Here is an 8,209-nt window from a genome sequence, read left to right as displayed (position 1 = left end):
ATTTATATTAATGGGGTCTTGAGTCTGGCTGGCTTGCAAGGAGGCGGAGACATGGATGGATGGATGGTAGTGATCCAGGCTGAGCTGCTCCAGGCTGAGTTTGGACCCTGCCTGAAATGAGCAGGTGCCTCCAGATTTAGGCTGGGACCATTCTCATTTTATGGGAGGCTCTGGGATGTAAGGACTATGTTGCTCCCTGACTTAAACTCGCCAATGGCTGAGCGCTGCTCTCTGAGAAAACTCCACATTGTCCACCCTGCTTGACAAGGTGCCGTGTGATGGGTTTCTGCTGATCTCTCCCACCTCCTACTCACCACTCCCCTCCTCACTCATCCCTCTCCAACTAACCAGGTGTCCTGAGAATGTTCCTGTCTCAGGGCCTATGTACTTGTGGTGCCTTCTGCCTGAAAGTCTGCTCTCCCAACTCTTCCTGTGGTTAGCTTCTCCCTGTCAATCAGACCTTGTCTCACAATCACCACCTCTGGGAGGCCTTCCCTGATTGCCCACTAGAGTAACACTCCCCAACCCTCGTTTTTTTTTTTTTTTTTTTTTTTTTTTAATATATTTTATTGATTTTTTACAGAGAGGAAGGGAGAGAGATAGAGAGTTAGAAACATCGATGGGAGAGAAACATCGATCAGCCGCCTCCTGCACATCTCCCACTGGGGATGTGCCCGCAACCCAGGTACATGCCCTTGACCGGAATCGAACCTGGGACCCCTCGGTCCGCAGGCCGACGCTCTATCCACTGAGCCAAACCGGTTTCGGCTCCCCAACCCTCTTATATCACCACCCATTTCCTTTTCTCCATAGTTCCCCAGCAAAAGCCTACGTCTTCCTGTTTACTTAGCTGCCTGTATATTTCTTGGCTGTGTCCCCTGTGAGAATATAAACCCCATGAGAGCATAAACCAGGTCTCCTTCACCTTTGTCTCCCTAAGACCTGGCTGGGTGTTTGGAAACACAGAGAAGACAAGGTTGTTGCCTGCATGGAGCTCACAGTCTGGTACAGAGAGGGACAAGCCTCTAACTAACATTTATTTTTAATAAATAAGCATTTATTAAATGCTTATTAACATTTAGGGACTGTGACAAGGACTTTACAAGAGACGACACGTTTCATCCTCACTGTAGTTCTCAGAACTATGGTTACCAGTTCCAGTGCATAAGGCACAGGGACGTGAAATAACTTGCCCAAGGTCACGGAACTAGAAAGTAGAGGAGCCAGGATTTGAACCCAGGCTGTCTGGTTCTCATATCTGCTGGGTTGACTAGATCACCTAAGTCACGGGGAGTCAGAGCCTGGTGACAGAAGAGGCTCCGAGGCTGTGGGAGCCCAGAAGAAACACCTGATCTTGCTTTTGATGGGGGAAGGGGTCGGCAAAACCTCTGCAGTGCCTCAGCTGTGTCTAGAATTATTTATTTCTAACTTTGCATTACAGCTGAAGAATTTTTAATATCTTCACATTATCCACGGTTAAAACTTTAAGTCATGCATATCATTCCAGCAAGAGGCAGTGCTATTCATCATTGTTGGGCAATAGCATGCTTGCAATTTTGATGTTCTCCCTAATGCTGCCAGGAACCAGTCCGTAAACTTAGTGGAGTAATGAAATGCTTCAGAACTCGGGCTCCGGACCTGAGTTCAAATCCCAGCTCCTCCCCTTGGCTCCCAGGGTTCTACATGCCTGGGACAAGGAGCATCCCCAAAGTCACAAAGGTGGTTAGATAAGTGATAACTAGAAGGCCCTGTCCCCTTTCACCCTCCATGCCTTGGTGCCAGGTGGGACCCAGGCTCCCCAGCTCAGCAGGTTCTTGGAAATTAGGCTGCTTTAAGAAAATAAAGAACTGTGATATTTCAACAAGGAACTAGTAACAGCACCTGCCTCTGGAGAGGGAAACTGGGTGGCTGGTAGACTGAGTGAGAGGGATATTTTCCTTGCAGATGTTTTCATACCTTTCCAGTTGGTACCATATGGAATTATTATCTAGTAAATAAACATTGAAAAAAAGCTTAAAAGAAGGAAATGTATTCTTTCTGCATATCTATCTGTGGACTAAGCTTACTAGAATGTATTCATTTTCTTTATTCACCTCAACATCATGCAAAGTAGTTATTGTTGCCCCTGCCTGACAAAAAGGACACTGAGGCTCAGACAGAGGCAGTGACTTACCCGAGGTCACATGGCGAATTACTGCCAGATCTGAAACTCCAACCCAGGCCTCCTGACTTCTGCTGAGGGAGCCTCCACTCACCAGGTGCCTCTTCCTTCATCAGGGGAAGCCATGTTGAGGTGTGGATAGAGGGGCAGTGACACCATTGCACTAATGTCATGTGATCTGGGTTCAAATCCCGGTCTGTCACTTGCCTGTTGTGTGACTTTAGGTAAATCATTAAACCTCTGGGAACTCAATTCTGTGGTAGCAGGGCTCAAAGATGAATCCCAATGATTTCGTCTCCTAGAATTCACTCCCTTGTATCGTCCCTTCTGCAGTGAATAGGGCTGACCTGTGTGACCAGTAAAATGTTGCAGAAGCGACAGTGAGTGTGACTTCCAAGGTTGGATCATAAAAAGACAGAGTGACAATAGAATACGATTCCACCTTGAAAAGGAAGAGGATTCTGACACAGACTACCACATGGTGAACTTAGAGGACATTATGCTGAGTGAAATAAGTTAGTCACAAGAAGACTGTAGGACTCCACTTACATGAGGTAGCTCAAATAGTCAAATTTATAGAGACAGAGGATAGAATGGTGGTTGCCAGAGGACACGGGGAGAGGGGAGTGAGGAGTTATTGTTCAATGGGTACAGAATTTCAGTTTTGCAAGTTGAAATTCCTGGAGATGACTGGTGGTAATGGCTGCACAACAATATGAGTCTACTTAATATCTGAACGGTACACTTAACATGGCTAGAGATGGTAATGTTTGGGTTATGTGTGTTTTTCCATAATAAAAAGAATTGGGGGATAAAGACATTGCAGCTTCTGTCTTTCTCTGGGATCACTCACTCTGGGGGAAGCCCTCAGCCATATTGGGAGAACACTCAAGAAACACCGCGAAGGTTTCCTGGGAAGAACTGAGGCCACAAGCCAACAGCTTCACATCAACCTCCGGCCATGTGAGGGAGCCACCTTGGAAGCAGGTCCCCAAGCCCCAGTCAAGTCTCAGATGGCAGTAGCCCTGGCCAACATCCTGACGGTCTCTCCTCAGAGAACCATGCAGCTAAGTCACCCCTGAATTCCTGAGCCGCAGAAACTGTTAGGTAATAAATGCTTGTTGTCTTAAGCCACTAAGTGTTGGGGTAGTTTGTTATGCGGCAATAGATATTTAAGATAAGAATGATGACAATTTCATAGTTGTCGTTGATGATAAATTCATGATGGTACCCGTAATGATAATTCCATAGGTTTTATTACATAGGGTTGCTGCTAAGAATTAATTAGCAAATGCATGTGAGGTGTCCGGAACTGTACCTGGCACACAATAAATGCTAACTAGTATGATTTTATGTTCCATGATTTCTGGCGTTGTGAGAAGGGCAGCCTGGACGATAATTCTCCATTAAGGAACAGATGTAGGCACCAGGCCGCAGTGGGAATAATAATGATGGTAACATTGAGAGCTTCCACAATTGAGCTCTCACTGAATACCAAGCCTTGGGCTAAATATTTTATATCTTTTCACTGAAACCCTCCAGCAGTCCCTTGAAGTAGATGATACTATTTTCCCATTTTACAGACTAGACAACCAAGGATCAGAGAGGGAAAATGGCTTGCCCTAGGTCACACAGCAAGGAAGTACTGTAGCCAGAATTTGGCCTCAGATACTTCAGACACCAATGTTTTTTTTCTGAACCATTGGATTGAGCTGCAGTTTGAACCCCCCCCAAAGCCCACCTTCCCCTTTAGTAATTTCCTCTTGATTACACAGGACTCAGTGCCAACAATCTGACAGACAAAGAATTTGTTCCCTCAACCTCCCATCTACAGTGTGTCAGGCCTCCTTCCCCTTTGGAGACCAGAAAGTAGATTCCCTTAGACCCGTGGTCGGCAAACTGCAGCTCGCGAGCCACATGTGGCTCTTTGGCCCCTTGAGGGTGGCTCTTCCTAAGCCTTAGGAGTACCCTAATTAAGTTAATAACAATGTACCTACCTATATAGTTTAAGTTTAAAAAATTTGGCTCTCAATTGTTGTACTGTTGATATTTGGCTCTGTTGACTAATGAGCTTGCCGACCACTGCCTTAGACCTTTTGGTTTTTGGTTCCAATATCCTTTCCCAGGCTCTCTCCTTTGATATCCAGGATTGGGAATAAGAAGAACACACATACAGAAAAACTCAAAAATATCTGCCTGGCCTAAATTCCCCACAGCGCCTCATCAGAGGCGGTTTAATTAGCCCCAAACCTTTGCAGCCTGGCACCTCCAGACATGCCGCCAGCTGGCTCCGCACACACAGCTCTCCTAATATTTGCTGTGGGACATGTGGTCATCGGGAGGGGCATGTTCCAGACAGGCGATGAGCTCAGGACATGAGCATCGCTACACCTGCTCCTCTCCCCAAGGAGCCACTGACAACACAGCCTTTTTTGAACTTGGATCCTGTGTGTTGGCAGAAGGGCAGACAGGGGCCAACCAGGGCTGACTGGGGCCCAGAGGGAAGGACAAGGATGTTTGCACCTGCAATGTGGCAGTGGCTGTGCTGGGCCTGCCTTCCCAGATATTCCTAACCACGAGTTGCAGGGAAGTATTTTAGCATCATGACCTGTAAAACACACACACACACACACACACACACACACACACACACACACACACACACTTGAAATGAAAGTTTCATAAGTCTATACTCACCTTTATTGTGAGCAATGCATCCTGATCTATTCATTCTGGTCTAGTTTGTCTAAATTATTCATTGATTAAAAGAGTGCTATGACCCATGAAATAGATTTCAAAGTTTCTTAATGCAGGGATCTGGGTCTGTGAACTTGGGTGGGTCTGAATTCTAACTGAAATGTAGTCTTTCCTTCAGTTATGAATATAGGCAACAAATCATGGTAGTATTAGCAGTACTTGTGACATTGTCACTAATAAAAATCATAGATTATAGCTGTTGTAGATATCTCAAAGTAGCATTTGTGCTCTTCACTAGCTTGAAATGATGGTTATTATACCTACTACTAGATCTTGTTATTATATCCACTGTTAGATCTTGTTATTTTGATAATAACATATCGTTATATCACATATTTAAAAACATTTTGACAATTGAATTTCAATAGTATATGGTTCCTTTGTAAACCTATGTATTTTGTTTTATGCAATTAAAATTATTATTCTGAGAATGGGGTCTGTGGGATTCATTCAACTGCCCCTGGGATCCACAGCACATGAAATTCTAAATAAATGTTGTGGAAAGAAGGAAGGCATGAAGGAGGGGAAATGAAGAAAGAGAAGAAAGTAAAGGAGGAAGGAAGGAGAAATAAAGGAGGGAAAATGTTTTAATTTATCTCAGAATTGCAATACTTACCCACTGCTGACATATAGGTGCCAGTATGCGTTGAGTGAATGATTATTGCAGCTTTATAGTTAAGTTTTGAAGTCGGGTAATGTCAGTTCTCCACCTTGGTTCTTTTTCAATATTGTGTCGTCTAGTCAGGATCTTTTACTTCTCCATATAGATTTTCTTTTCTTTTAGCAATAATTGTGCCTCGGATAAACCTCATTGGCTATGATACTGCCACTGTGCAAAGCTCTCCATATAAATTTTAGAATCAGTTGGTTGATATCCACAAAATAACTTGCTGGGATTTTGACTGGCATTGCATGGAATCCATAGGTCAAGTTGGGAACAACTGACATTTTGACAATATCAAGTCTTCATATTTATAAACATGGAAAATCTCTCCATTTATTTAGTTCTTTAATTTTATTCATCATACGTTTGTAGTTTTCCTCATATAGAGTTTATATATACTTGTTGGATTTACACCTATTTAATTTTTTGGTGTGCTAGTGTAAATAGTATTGTGTTTTTTAAATTTCAAATTTCACTTGTTTATGATTGATATGTAGGAAAGAGGTTGACTTTTGTATATTAATCTTAATGAGTCCTCCCCCCCCCTTGCTGCTTTCAAAATTCTCTTTGTCTTTAATTTTAAACTGTTTTGTTATCATGTGTATTGGAGAAGATCTCTTTGGGTCAAATCTATTTGGAAGCCTATAAACTTCATTAACTTAGATGTCTATATCTCTCCCCAGATTTGGGAGTTCTTAGCCACATTTCTTTAAATAAGCTTTCTGCCCTTTCTCCTTCTCTTTTCCTTCTGGGACTCCCATAATGCATAAATTGTTTCATTTATGATATTCCATAATTTACATAGGCTTTCTTCACTCTTTTTCATTATTTTTTCGTTGCTCTCCTCTGACTGGATACTTTCAAATGACCTGTGTTTGAGTTCGGAAATTCTTTCTCTGGATTATTTAAGTCTCCTGTTTATGCTCTGCATTGCATTTTTCATTTCATTGATTGTGTTCTTTAGCTCCAGAATTCTGTTTAGTTCTTTTTTTATGATTTCTATCTCCTTGTATTGTTTTCTAGATCTTGTTGATTTGTCTTTCTGTGTTTTCTTATTGCTCAATGAGCTTCCCTAAAACAGTAATTTTGAATTATTTATCAGGAAATTATAGATCTCCATATCTTTTGGGTCAGTTACATGAAAATTATTATGTTTCTTGATTTTTTTGTTTTGTTCCTTAAGGTCTTGCATTGCTGTCCAGATTTGAAGAAGCAGTCGCCTTTGGGGAAAAAAATACCTTTACCTACCAGCCCCACTAAATATTCAGAGGCTTTCCTAGACCTTTTCTATGGAAGCAACAGCCCACATTTCTTGTTACCTTGGGGAGGAAGGGGAGGTTCTTAAGATTAAGGTTCTTAAGATTCTTTAAAAAAATTTTTTTTAAATTGATTTCAGAGAGAGGAAGGGAGAGGGTGAGAGAGATAGAAACATCAATGATGAGAGAGAATCATCGATCGCTGCCTCCTGCACATCCCCTACTGGGAATTGAGCCTGCAGCCCCAGGCATGTGCTCCAACTGGGAATCAAACCATGACCTCCTGGTTCATAGGTCAATGCTCAACCACTGAGCCACACTGGCCGGGTGGTTCTTGATTATTTGCCTTCTCTCAATTATGCAAAGTCAGGTAGGGTGCTGACAGCCGCCCATTTGCTTTCCTTTGGGCAATGCTGACTGCTCAAGTCTGTGTGCTTTGTCAATCCTGTACAGTGAGGCCAGCTTTTTGTGTGCGCTCCCTAGTCACCTGCAAAGACTTGCACTTACCTCCCATGATGTGTGTGTGTGCGTGTGTGTGTGTGTGTGTGTGTGTGTGTGGTGGTGCGTGTGTGTGTGTGTGGTGTGTGCATATAGCATTGCGTCTTATTTTTTGATCCACTCTGACAATCTTGTCTTTTAATTGGTATGTTTAGAACATTGACATTCAAAGTAATTATTGCATATTGGATTAATATCTGCTATATTTGTTACTGCTTTTTATTTGTTGCCTTTGTTCTTTGTTCCTATTTTTTGCCTTCTATTCTCTTTCTGCTTCTTGTGGTTTTAATTGAGCATTTTATGATTCAATTTTCCCCTCTTTTCTTAGCAAATTAATAATACTTTTCTAAACACCATTTTAATGGTTGCTTTAGTGTTTGCAATATACATTTACAACTAATATAAGTCCACCTTCAAATAACACCATACCATTTCATGGGTAGTATTAGTACCTAATAAAAACAAAAGAATCCTAATTTCTCCTTCTTGTCCTTTGTATCATTTCTGTCACCCACTTCACTTATATATAGCATACATAAACATATATACATTACATACATAAGATATACACATAAGCATACAAAATCAAATGCATTGTTGGTATTATTATGGACAAATTGTTATTTGTTTGAGCAATTAAGAATAAGAAAAAGAAAAGTTTTTATTTTACCATCATTTATTTCTTCTTTATGATCTTCTCTTTTTAAAATGTAGATCCAAGTTTCTGACCTATATCATTGTCTTTCTCTCTAAAGAACTTCTTTTAACATTCTTTGCAAGGCAGGTGTACTGGCAACAAATTCCTTCAATTTTTGTTCATCTGAAAAAGTTTTTATTTCTCTTTCACTTTTGAAGGATAATTTTTCAGGGTAC

The 8,209-nt window shown here is 41.6% G+C and overlaps 1 pseudogene; it reads right to left on the bottom strand.

Moving 5' to 3' along the window:
* Positions 1–5,678: 5,678 nt before the first annotated feature.
* LOC132240434 (U4 spliceosomal RNA) lies at positions 5,679–5,759 on the bottom strand (annotated as a pseudogene).
* Positions 5,760–8,209: the final 2,450 nt, after the last annotated feature.

Source organism: Myotis daubentonii, chromosome 8 (assembly GCF_963259705.1).
Source record: "Myotis daubentonii chromosome 8, mMyoDau2.1, whole genome shotgun sequence".
NCBI classification, from domain to species: domain Eukaryota; kingdom Metazoa; phylum Chordata; class Mammalia; order Chiroptera; family Vespertilionidae; genus Myotis; species Myotis daubentonii.
Note: the sequence above shows the minus strand (reverse complement) of the source record. Positions and strands in the feature narration are given on the sequence as shown.